This window comes from Neltuma alba, unplaced genomic scaffold (genome assembly GCF_004799145.2).
Source record: "Neltuma alba isolate B1F8T4 unplaced genomic scaffold, ASM479914v2 tig00011740_pilon, whole genome shotgun sequence".
Taxonomy (NCBI): domain Eukaryota; kingdom Viridiplantae; phylum Streptophyta; class Magnoliopsida; order Fabales; family Fabaceae; genus Neltuma; species Neltuma alba.
The window spans coordinates 10,650-24,880 of NW_021636368.1; the positions used below are offsets into that span (position 1 = coordinate 10,650).

At 32.9% G+C, this 14,231-nt stretch overlaps 1 pseudogene; it reads right to left on the reverse strand.

The window, feature by feature from the left end:
* Positions 1-1,124: 1,124 nt before the first annotated feature.
* LOC114717508 (probable WRKY transcription factor 20) lies at positions 1,125-7,311 on the reverse strand (annotated as a pseudogene).
* Between the last annotated feature and the right edge of the window lie 6,920 nt (positions 7,312-14,231).

Sequence of the window (14,231 nt, forward strand, 5' to 3'; positions counted from 1 at the left end):
AAGTTAGGCGCTTTTGAAGGTATGCACTCATTTTCATGATCACTGGCTTGAAAAAAGATTCCCCTGTTCTTCTTGTTTTTTTTTCCCCTTTTAATCTGTACTTTATTGAATTATCATACAGAAACCAGAGCTAGTAATTTTGAACATGAGATTCAATAAACATTTTTGCCTATGATATTTTCTTTTTGGGGAAAAGAAAGATGCGGGTCACTGTTGATTCATCAAAAGCTAGCTTATTTAGAGAATCTTGAATGCAGCTGCAGTTTTCTTTTTGTTAATATAATCTTTGGTCCTTTAATTTGCCTTCATTTTCTTTGATTTTTTAAATTTCAAACTATAAGTTTTAGTCCTCGAGGGGTAAAATGATCCAAATTTTTAGTGAATTATAGGAACCAATGTTATAAATAAATAAAAAAAATTGAGAAACTAAAATCTATGACTTAAAACTTAAAATATCAAAACTAAAATAAAAACAAACTTGATGAATCAAAATTTGTATTAACCCTCTTCTTCATTTTAATTGTTGAATGTTTTTTTTCCCTTTACTCAACCAGATCAATTGCATTATGAATCATCCCCTTGTCATTGTCTTCCATTTGACTTGTCAGTAAACTTGAGTCTGTGCTTCCATTAATATCAACGTCAGGTCCCATTTGGACTTAATGGTCAAAATGGAACTTAGCCATCTCCTTATCTCAGTGAATTTTTTGACATTTAACTAACGAGGGAAAGAATTACACACATTGACTTCAAAATTTTGCTTCATTTTGCCACTCAGAGTGTTATGCGCACAAAAATTGCTTATTTTGAATGAAATATAACATACAATAAGGAATAATCTTGTGGTTATCAAACTCTAAAAATAATGTTTGATTAAAAAATAACAATTTAAATCATATAAAACAAATATAAACAATCCAAGAGAATGGATATTCTACTGATCTCCTCATGAATGCTAAACTACACTTGTTTTCAAAAACCCTGATGTTCTTACCAATATTTTTGTAATTATAGAGAGAGAACCGAGTTCCAAGAGAATACAATGTTAGACCAACCAAATGTTCATTTTATCCATAATCACACAGACTGTTTAGCCATAGAGTGTATGCACCCTCTTAGGCAAAGCAATGAATGAGACTGAAGTCTCCAGCTTTGAACGTATAACAATCTCCAACGTTTTGATTGATTACATCATGAGATTCAGTATAACGCTAAATGTTATTTCTTATAAATAGTTCCATTCAAGCTCTATTACAAAAGGTATCCAGTGAAGCAACTTCAATATCAGCTTCATGTGTACAGAAGAATTACAATTACAGCTATTACAGAAAACGGCAATTAGATTTCAGTCAATCCCAAGAGACTCAGACTCCAGCAACTTACAGAGCGGGTCTCAGACGGTAATTTAAAGCATGAAAGAAGTATTTGCAGCTTTAGATTGAGAATGTGATGCTTTACCTTTTGGAGTTTTACCAGCTGAAAAGATGAAAACAAACTTGTACCCAGATTTTATTCCTGTTTCTTCCTGCTACACTCTGAACAACTTCACGGACCAGTTAGTATTCTTCCCATGTTGGGAGGGCACGGATAAGAGGAATGGTTCAAAGATGGGCCATCACTCAGATGTTCTCTAGAACCATATGGATTTGAGCTACTACTTAGAACACTGAAGTATGGTGGAGCAGGGGAATTGTGAACAAACTTGAGACTGGAATTGCTGGAGTGAGTTTGACTGTTCCCAAATTCAGAGAGCGTCAATTGCCCTTGTCTGTTTGATATATTTTCAGCAGCTGATCTAATGCCCATCCCAAGGTCGAGGCTAATAGAATCACTTTCTTCTGGTCTAATTCCTGTTGGCCCCCAGTAGCAACTGTGGGTCCTGCTGTGTCATGGCTAGTGCTCCTTGCAGTAGGCACGTCATGATTGTGTTTACCTTCGTAGGTGGTTATTACTGCTTTGGGATCATGAGATGCCCTCTCCACGTGTTTTCTAACGGGGCAACCAACATTTGTGCATTTGTAATAACTCCTGCATGCATCACAGCCCACATAAAAACACTTAATGTTCGTTCCATGCTTTCAAACTCTTGCACAAACAGACAAGCAATCGCAGTGTAATCATTACAAAGAACATCTCGAGATTCATCAGCCAAGTCAGTTATATCTTCAAACAGATTGAAATGTGGTTATAAAAAAAGGGAACAGATTGAGATGCATGAAGCTTGAACCAAGTATCAACTCTGCAAATTCTACTTATTCGTGCTGGAACAAGATAACTGGATGAGATATAGCTAAACTTATAACTACTTGCCCATAAGCAGTCAAGACCTTGAGGAAATGACATCAATAATTGACATATTTGGGGTCATCTACAACAATCCAAAACCAAGGCAATAAAAAATAACTTGAAGTCCCAAATAAGAATAGAAAGTATCCCAACTCATTCTGCTTTGTTATATGGAGATCTGGCATAATTTTATCACGTCATCGAAATTTGAGTAGACTGTAATAGTTTTGTGCCAAAAAGGACCAGATTACTTATAAAGAACAAGACTCTACGTGTTATTTTTGTTCCAGGATATCAGACAAGTAAAGCACTTCAGCATAAAGGTAAGCCAAAAGAAAGTATGACTTTCCATCGATAAGAAATGAGTGCATAAAAAATATTTTACAACATAAAGAAGTCCTAGATATTGTCCATTTTATAGCAAACTTCAATCATGTAAGTTGTCATCCTTTTCAGTGTTTCCTTCCAACTCAGTAAGCCTATATTCGTACCACCCATAATCATATATTCCTTTTTTGATCGAAGTGTATGTTTAGACATTTTTCTCAATATCTAACAGCCTAACATTGCTGTTTGATCCATCTTATTTCAACACTGTGTTTACTTCATTCTTATCTTACTTAAACAACCAATATGTGTTTTATTACTCTAGTCATAAGTTCTATTATTTTAGACATAACTCTTCTCTAATATCCCATATCACCACCTGCTTTTCATGCAAACACCATGGGCAAGTAGCATATACCAGCAATCTCGGTGATATCAACATTCCACCTTTTATAACTTCACAACTGTCTTGTATCTGATATATCAAAGCAAGGAAAACAGAAGACTCGTGAGTCGTATGAGGTGGAACTGCATGAAAGAGTCAGCTGGGGGATATCCTCTATGGCTCTGCCTAATCCTGGCATAAGCCAAACATTCGGAACATACACCACTTGAGAGTCCTACATACTCGCCACATTGTTATGTTAAACACACTATCTACAGAAATTCCCTACAAGTATATCCTACTACTTAGCATCCCTAACAATAAAAGCATCATCTACACTCTCCACGTGGTTATCATTAACATTATCTACTGAAAATCCTTACAAGATCCTTCCCCTATTTAGCATCTATCATCTATAACCAGTACCGCAAACTTTCTCAATTGAACCATTCATGCAATTGATGCTTGAACTCAGTACTTTGCTTAAAAACACCAACAAAGAAAGACACATACCAAAAGTTCAAAAGGGGAAAAATATTTTCAGCCGCTTTTATGTTGAAATCCACATATATACTAAATGCAATCATCTATGAAAATAAAATACTCCCTCCAGTCCTCATTATAAGTGACTTGTTAATATCTTTGCATTGATTAAGGAATTAAGTTAAAAGTAGTTGATGCATTTAAATTTCCAGAATAAAGGATAATGAATCAGTTGAGAGGTTTTCTTAGTTAGTTGGGAAATATCAAAGTAAAGGGCATTATTTAGGGGAAAAAATTTTAAACAAGTCACAATGGACCTTATTACTATAGAGAAGGATCTCATAATAAGGACTGGAGGGAGTACAAGTAGAACAAAGATTTCATTCAACTTTCACAATATAATCATGCAAAATCAATTACTGAGATTTCATACATAATGATGTCACAAAAGACACATCAAAATGACAGAATTGATTATAATTTATACATGCTTCAACAACACCAGATTATATTAATCCCTCACTTCCATTGTAGCTTAGACAGAGCAAAACATTGAAATTGTTTGCCAATTAACGTTAAAAATTCATTTGATGGATGGCATATTTCCATCTTGATTAGTCAAGCTTAAGCTGCCTACTCATTAAAATTAGGACATACCTAGGGTTAGGATTGCCTCTCACCACCTTCTGTCCATACTTACGCCAGCGGTAACCATCATCCAATATGTCAACCTCACTTAGTGTTTGCACAACAACCCGTGGTTCCCGGATTGGCTTAACTATAGGAGTGATGTCAGCATTTCCAATGTCCATTTTGCTGCCCAATGAAGTACTTAAAAGTCAGGAAGAGAGCACATGTTGCAGGAAAAAAGTATGGAACATTTGTCATAAAGGGGGGGGGGGGCATTGACCTTCCACCAAAATTATCATACCTTCTCTTTGAGAAGGGATCATCATCATCATCAACCTCATCATTGACCCTATTTGACACTAAGCCAGCACCCTCTGGGCTATCAGCAGGCATGGGAGATTGATCTGGGTTAGGGTTGGGTTCAGCTATGTGAGGCACCAGAGCATGCACATTGGATGATTTGTCTACAAAGCAAAAATCAGGGAGGGAAAAAACAGATTATTTTTTCCCAATATATAAAAACAAATTAATATCAATGAGAAGCATCTAGTTGGTATTACCATCTTGGCTGGCTGACAAAGCCTTGTCAGTTCTCTCTTCTTGTATAGACATCATAGTACCAGCAGAGTATCGGCGGCTTGGTTGAGGTTTAGGATGATCATGTTTTCCCTTATAAATTATCTCTGTTATTTGCCCATCATGAGAGCGTTCAAATAACTTTTTTACTTCACAATTCGGGTGTGTGCATTTGTAGTAGCTGCGTGGAAATTCACATCCTTTAACATGTTTCTGGCCATATTTCCGCCAATTGTATCCATCATCTGATATTCTCTCAGCTGCAGCTGGAAGGCTATTGCCTCTACCATCAACTAAAGATGCTTGAAGCCCAGGGACAACATTGCTTTTCTGGTTAAGTTTATCCAGATCAACTTCAACAGGAGCACTAGCACCAGAACTAACCATTTGAACAGTCGATGATAGACTCAATTTATTTGATGGTACTGCTGTCTCAGTTTTAACTGATGTTGATGAGGCATATGATTGAGCAAGGCCTAGACCATCCATTTGCCTGGACTGTTCATTTATTACATGGTTGCTAAAATCAGCAGGAACCTTGAAATAAGGGAATAGCACTAGATTAGGAAAATAAAACAAGAATTTTTAACAACATTGCTGGGATTAGAACATTATAAATGGAAACCAATCTTGGCTATTAACATGTGTGCCTAACAAGGAAACATTTGATTTAGTCTTTTCCGAAAACCTGTTGGGCAAAAATAATCTGTAATTAATCATTCCTTCTTGTTAAGCCTAGTATGCATGTTAGGCACAACTGAAAAAAATATAAGACAGAAATATCACAGGTAGGTAGGTCTACATGTCCGCCAAATTTAAAAAATTCATCACCATGCTTGTTAACATCAAAGCAATATATCATTACCATATCTGTGCTATGCCGTGGTTTGAACTCAAAGAAGCCAGATTTTCTGTCATCAACAGTATTGGTATGTGAGCATATCGTTGTCACAGGAAATGCAGCAGAAGCAACGGAACCAAACAATGCTGGAGGCTTAGTGAGGGATCCTGTCGTTGGTGAGGGCTCCACCTGCAAACCAAGGAAACAAAAAAATAATAAAAATATAGACCTTAACGTGCAGGAACAGCTGAATTAAATGTAAATATATATAAGTAAAATAAATATGGAGAAAAAAATTCGAATGAAAAGGTACATAAAAAAAGCAAAGATAAATCATAGAAAGTTTCTGAATTCTTACCAAGCCTAAGGTCCCTAACTGCAATCAATTTGCCAAAAATACAAGCAAGAATCTCAATTTAGGGATATCATGTTGACTTCTGGCGTACACAGATATCTTATCATAAGTGTCAAAAATGACAGGAGAACACACATACAATTGTCTTGAGATAAACAAACTTGTGAGCAGATTTCCCAGCCAGCTATAGAAAAAGATCAACTATAGCCCAGCTAAAGTCATTTTCTCCACTTTGTTGTTCTGATCATATTGCATATAGTTAACATTGTGTCCATACACAAAAGATAGGCCAATACCTGATCATCTGCTGAAGTTATATAAACTAAATTAAGACAAGCTATTCCCACGTGAATCTTGTGTAGAATTTTCCCACAGCCTAAAATCATCCAGATTGTTAATGTCTAGATAATCCTCTCCTTCCACAAAAACCTTCACCCACAATCTTTCTGACATTCCTTATGCTATTCCGATAGCACCCACAACATAAGTCAATCCACTAGCCCTTGGCAACGCATTTATTCGTTTGTTCCACATAATTATGAATGGAAAAAGCTTTTCAGGACACCCTACAACACTGTTAAAACAAAAAGAGCAAGCACCAACCGAAAGGAAGATTCATAATGTGAAAAAACAACACTTGCGTTAAAAAAAGAATACGGAGTGATTGTAAGAGAGAGCTATATTCCGACGGAACACCCTATTGGGAATAAAGCAGCCTATACAGAATTCATTAAGAGCAAGCATCCGAATCTAGCAGTCCCAACAAAAGCACTAACATAAAAAAATCTACACAACGAAAGATCACACATTAAAAGCCAACACCTTAAAACTATTGCCACGAGATGAAACAAGCATAATTAATAATGTAAAAAGAGCATCTTTAGCTCAAAAACGTTTAAGTCAGGCCCTTTAACTAATTCCTGCCAAAGCATGGCCCCTCAGAACAGATGAATAGACTCAGATAGGACACGTTACGTCGCTGAGTGTTCGCAGGAAAGTAAGGTGAAAATAACAAAATTTCAACATGAAAATTTCGCCATGAATCCACTTTCCCCAATTTTCCCCTTCAGCAACCAAACAGAACATTAAAACCGACCCAAATCCCCCTCTTTCAAATTCACCCAACAAACTAATTCCAAGACAAAGAAAAACACCACAATCCCCTGTAAAAAACCAAGAGAAGCTAACCTTCATGTTGGACAGAAGCACCGGCGACTCCAGAAACGACGTCGGACTCAACCCGGGAGGAATCGTAATACAGGGGGACCTCGAGATCGGAAGCTTAGCAGGCGACATCAGCTTGTACCTGGCGCCTCCACTGCCCGAGGCAGATGCTCCGTCGTCAGAATTTTGCCGCGATGCGAGCTGATTTAGATCGTTGAATGCCACATCGTCCGAATCCGAAGGCTGGAGCTGCGAACGGAGTGATTAGTAGGCTCCATTGCTGGTCGACACTGGCAAGAGAGTGAGCAGAAGGGGAGGGGAGGAGGAGGAGGAAGAGAGGGAGAGTCAAAGCAGAAAGAGCAGAGACTCGTTGTACGGAGCAGGGCGGAAGGGCAAAAAGGTCATTTCGGAGATTCTCTTGTCCGACCGTCCCTTTGGGAGGCTCGTTTGTGTTTTCCTCCTTTGTGTGTGTAAGAAGCTTGTGCGTCACAGAGGCGCATTTGACTTGTAACTTTGTGTTCCTTCTCTCTCTCCGCCTTTTTATGCAGCTTTTTTGAAGCTGCTTCTCCTGACACTAACTCAATCAATACATATATATGTGTGTTTACATCAAAAAAAAAAAATATATATATGTGTGTGTAGTTCATAAATAATACGATAAATAATTAGTTTAATATTTGATTTGGTGACAAATTTATTTTTTTTTTTTTAGTTTCTTATAAGGTGTAATAAAAATTATAAAAACATATGATATAGCAATATAAAAAGGGGTAAGAGTAAAAAGTCTATAAAAAATATGCTCAATACTATGAATTTTTTTTAATTCAAATTTATCAATCCAAATTTAAAAAAAAAAACTTAATAATGTCAACACCATTAAAATAAACCAACACCCATTTTTAAACTTGAGTAGGTAAAATTAAGACTAAAGAAATTTTATGGTATTTGTTGAATTTTTGGCATATTTTTATGAGTATTTGTACCCTTAACCCATATAAAAATTATGAAATTGTAGTTTAGATGGTTAATATAAAATATGCGCATAAGATTTAGAGAAAATGACGAAAAAGAAGCTACAAATTATTAAATGCCAAATAAGAAATGTGAATAAAAATTTGTTATCATCTGTGAATTCAGTATTGTCAATACCAAATAAAGTGTTGTTAACAAACCTAATTTAAATTTAGTAATTTTCAGTTTTTTTTTGTCATTTTTTCTAAAATTTATCTTTCACTAAGGGGTAGTTAGGCAACCTCCTATAGTTACTAAAAAAAATATTTTTATGTAAGTCGAGACAAAATTTATCTCACATACTTACCTTATATATTGTAAATTCATCTCTAAAAATTTAATCCAAAAACATAATAAATAAGCATTTAATCTAATTAATTTCTTCTAATTCTTCATAAATCCAAATATAGAGAGATAATATAAAAAAAAACTTTTTTGGGTGTTTTGGGCATTTTACTTTACTTTTTTCCAATCGTTTTCACATATTTCATTAGGTTTCTTATAATTTCTTAACACCATTTAAGTACTAAAAATAATGCAATTTTTCAAAAAATTTTAAGCCATTATCTGTCTTATCTAGTGCATGCAAAAAGTATTTATTTCTTTATAAAATTATTCAAAAAATAAATAATTGAGAAAAACACAAATTTATATGATTGTGTCCTAATTAACAATGATAAAGTTGGTTAATAAACAATTTAATACCCCCTAACTGAGATATTATTGAGGAGGTGTTTGGGAATCTAGAAAAGTGTTTTTCTGCAAAACGAGGCAAACTCCTTCATATATTTACTTCGTATATCATAAAAGTATTTTTAAAACTATAGTTTGGTTTCTATCCAAACAACCATGAATTTATGTCCTGTAGATTAAAAAACAAAAAACATGTTAAGAGAACTTCCCCTCACTATGCTTAAATTCAAGGTAATTGGCTGTGCCACATATCACATATATGGTTGAAAATTTGGATGCAAAAAGGAGAATTTTTTTTTTATATAAGAAACAATAAAAGTTCATTTCAACTGCTTGTTTGCTATTAAACAAGCGCTCCAATCTAGTGATCCATATAATCCAAAGCACATTCTTATTATTCTTCTTGTCCTATTTATAAGGTAGAGAGAAAAAATTTAGCCATATTTATAAGGCAAAGGGAGAAATTTTTCATATAAATGTACTACCTCAGTTTTTAATATAAGAGCTAGTTTGACTTTTAATTTTATTCTAACTATAAGACCTCAATCCACTTTGTCTCTCATATTTATCTATTTTTTTAAGGTAGCCCTTCTAGTTGTTGCACATATTAAATGTTTGATCAAATAACACTTGGTTAGCAAGGGTATTTTACAGAAGACAATACCTATTAATTATAAATAACTAACTTAATTAATTTTCTTAATCTACTTAAATTAATCAACTAGCTCATATATTAATGATTGGATGTAGTACTATTTTACCTTTTGTTTATTATTATGTATGTTGATTTTGTTATCATAGAGTATAATATATATTAAATAGAAACAAAGTTAGAAAGTTGTTGAATTTTAATAATCTAAGTTTAAAATTTTTCTTAATCCATGTTAAACACATTATAAATGACTTATAAATAGAACGAAATGAGTAATTCTCTTAAATTGCTTAATAAAGTTATTAAATAAGATCCTTTAGTTAATAATTTATCTAAAAATTTGATTGTTTAATTGATGGAGTACAACATTAATGGCATGCATACGTAGCTGATCTTAACTTATAGGATAAGACTTGCTACTGTTGTTGTACAGGCAGCAAACGACTAAAATGAGCATACACTCACAGCTTCCTTCTAAATCAGCCTCTTTCTAAATACTCTAACCCTCTTTTGCACTATCCGCTCACAGGTCATCATGTCATCGAATTATTAGGTGTTACCAATAATATTTCGGCTGAGGAGGAAGACTTGAGAATGAAAAGTGGTGGTGGCAAGTACAAAGTCTACGTAACTCATCAACACACGAGAATAATCAAAATCCAATGAAAGAATGCAGCAAATTAAATCTGCAAAAATCTTTTTCTGCAAGTTGGTTGAAGAAGAAACCAATATTAGGGTTAGATTCACATAATAAGTTGAGAAGCCGCAAAAATAGCAGAGTCATTCTGAAGCAATATCTGACTTTGCGTCCATGTTATATTAACTTTGATCATACATTCTAATCAGTCAGGTTTGTGTCTGCTCCTCCTTCTGCTATAAGTGTAAAACCAATTGAATCCATGATTGAAGCAGCCTATGTATATGATCCCATTTATCATTGTGAATACAATTCTCTCTCTCTCTCTCTCTCTCTCTCTCTATCTGTGTATTTGAATTCTCGAGAAAGAAGACGATATGTGGGCTTGTTAACTGATAATTAAATTGAACCCCTGTGGTTAATAAAATTGATTAGGGAAACTAAAAGATTGGTCGCTAAATTAATTTAATTGTGTATGGTGATTGAAATAATATGTGAACTAGTATGTTCATCATTTTAATTTGTCACCAGAAAAAGATTGTTTTAATTTAAAAAATATCATTTTTTTTATGTTGGTGAGCCTTCACAAATTTTACACCAAACTTCATATAGTGTGTTGAACACAAAATTTTTGAAGAAACAGATGAATTAATGGTTTTCATATTTGAGAAATATCACTTCAATGAATAGTAAATTAATGATGATATATGATTTAATTTCATTACTGATATCATATCAATAAATAATGAGCAAATAATTTTAATTGTGTGTCTATAATATATTAAGTATTGATGATGAAAAAAACGAACTTGTTCTTAATCCAACCAAAAGTAGTGTAAATTTAGTTCAAATCTTGCAAATAAATTAATTAGGCTTGACTTTATATTTTACCACACTGTTAGATTAAAAAAAGGTAATTTCAAATGTAACTAAAAGTGTTCCTCTATAATTTGGGGAAGTCATTGTAGTTGACTACAAAATTAACCACATTCACCTTAATAGTGAAATTTAAACATATTTTGACCCCTTCAGTGATTGAAAAACTCAAAATTAGGCGTTACTTCATCTTTCAATCACAATAAATAATTAGAATGTTGTCAATTTTTCTTGGATATGCTGTAAAGATCTCGGGGTTGGGGAGGAGCAAGTTGGTAAGTTGGCTTTCATATATTATTTGAACACCTTTAATTAGGATATTTAATAATTAATAATTTAATACTTCCTCAATAATGTCCTTTTTAAGTGTTACTACCTCCATTTTCAAACAACAGTAGCTTTGGGAGTAATGCATGTTGATGTTTTGAAAAAAATTTAATAAATAATTTAAATTTTAACAAAATGTAATAGTAGTATTTCACCAAAAAAATATCATTTCTATTATGTCTTGATTATTTTTTTATCCTAATGTCTCTCTTTCTCTCTCTCTCTCATGATTGAAGGGTAAAATTGTTAAATGAATAATCAATGCTTCCTTGAAAAATCTAAAGTGACAATTTCATGCCCCCTTAAGCTTTATATTTATATGCTATTGTAAAGTTTCAAAGATTAATGAGATTATTTACCTATAACATAAAATTTAGAGAGATTTTAATTTGTATAATTTATCCCCTTTTTTTTCCCCCCCAAAATGTTACGTTCCATTTTGATTTCTCCGGTGGATCGGAATTAATTGAATTGGCTTTTCTGAGTTGCACATGACATTAAATTTTTTGGTGAACATAAAAGAGAATGTGAATTAGTTAGAAGAGGATAAAAGGAAAAGTACAGTAAATCAAGTTTTGGTCCACACTATAGTCAATGAAGAGTAATAAAGTATGTGAAAGTTATTATATGAACAATGGAATCATTTCATTTAACGCTTTCTTTTTCTCATCCGGTTTAATCTTTCACCTCTTGAGAAAATCATTGTAATAAAGAAACAAAAGAAGGCTGCCCTTATGCCTTATTATTAGGTATGGACAAAAGATAAAAAATGGTTTATGTAAATTTTTTAATGTGATATATCACTTTCAACTTTCACTCCTCATTATTAGGATATTAAATTTTAACCACGTTGCATCTAGTAATCAATTCATGTTATGACTTATGAGTGCTCATTATAGTAAGTCACTCGTTTCAAACGAATAAATTCGAAAGGGAGAATTTCATTTAGTCTCCCTATAGGAAATTTATTTTAAAACGGCCCCATATAATTTTGAAATTTCACTACACCCCTTTGGGCGTAAAGCAAAATTAATTCCTAGGGTAAAAAGGCAATAATAACCTTACAAAGAGAGAAACAAGAAAAACTAATTCACAAGTGGAATATGAGAATTAATTTCTGATCAAGACAAGAGAATTCACAAGAGAAATATGACCATTTACAACTTGAATAATTCAAAATAAGTCAAGCATTTCAGATCATAAGTGGAATACGAGATTGTACAACAAATATAAGGTGATTTTTAAGAAGAATACGACCATATACAACTAAAATAAGATTATTTACAAGTGGAGTTAGAATTCACAGTAAGTCAAGAAATCAAAATTCATAAGTGGAATACTAAAATTTACAATGAAGATAAGAAAATTCATAAGAGGAGTATGACCATTTATAACTAAAATAATTCACAATAAGTGAGGGAGTTATAATTCACAAGTAAATTATGAAAATTAACAACCAATATAAGGTGATTCACAAGAGAAATATAACCATTTACAATTAGAGCAAGGGCATCTTTTCACCCACAAAATTTAATTTCATATACTCCTTTAGTCCTATTTATAAGGCAGAGAGAAGATATTTTTTGTCCTATTTATAGGACATTAAGAGAAATTTTTTTTATGGATACATAATTTTACCCTTTATTTATTATTGTGTTGACTTTATTTATATGAGGTATAATGTATATTAAACAGGGATAAAGTTAAAAATTTTGTTGAATTTTAAATGAGAGTTAATGAAATATAAAGTTTTTTTTTATCTATGTAAAATATGATGAAAATAACTTATAAATAAGACCAGAAGCATAAGTCCTTGGGTGCAGTGAAATTTTAGATTTTTTTTGGGGGCAAATAAAAATTAAGTACCCATGATCGGCTAAACTAAAATGTCCCCTTTTTTTGGAACAAATAACCTAAATTTTCCCTAAATTCAAATACTCCCCATATACCATCTTTAGTACAAAAACCTTCTAAATTTTTTTTGGCAAAAAAAAAACATTGTAATTATTTACAGTATTAAAATGTTTTGTAGGAGTTAGGTGATGCTTTTAAATTTGTTCAAATTTTAATAATTTTGTAATATTGTCTTTGAAGTTCATTAAATTATTGCTTTCTCGTCTTAATATTTCTACATTTAAATGAAAAATATATCAACGCAATAAAGGGTATTAATAAATTAATGAGTGGTTGGCAGAATAATTAGTAAAACAGTAAATTATTACGACAAATTGGAGAGGACTAAGCAACTCCTCAAGATAAAACTCTTTTTTTTTATAAAAGGTTTTATATAATATTATAAAAACAAATATCAGTAATGTCCCTTCAGTTCTATAAGAATATAAAACTCCCTTTGCTTTTTGGCAAAGGAAGGCACAATATATGGGATGAAGAACAAAAACATCTCTACTTCTAGTTCTTCTACGAAATTATTATTGATGGATCTTTCTCAAAGCTGAGAAAGGCAGCCATCAAATCTTTGTTCCTTTGGTTCTTCATCATCTGTTTTTGTCTGTGATAATAAAATATGTGTTTCTAACTTTGAGGTTTAAATGTGTAGGTTTTAATTTTGATTTTGATTTTAGTGGAGATGAAGTCCGGCATGTGTGTGTATCTGCAATTATCTTTGATTTTGTTTTGCTATTGGGAGGGAGAAAGAAGAAAGGGAGAGGGGAAAAGAAGACAATTTTCTATAGGGGCATTTCAATCTTTTTCAATTTTATTTGTGCTTTGTCAAATAGAAAATTTCATTTCAGTCTCCTTAATATTGTCCCTAGCATATTCCTGATGACCAGCATTACATTCCATTCCCAACCATTCACAATCATCATTTTGGTGATGAGACTCTAACGCTAACAAAATCAAGACATTTGGAAATTGATTTCTCTAAGGAGTTCAAGCTTTTTCATGCATATGTCATGATTGTACACATGGTACACCTCCAGCGCTAAAGTAAAAAACCTAGTCAGGATAATGGTTCTGGCCATGAAT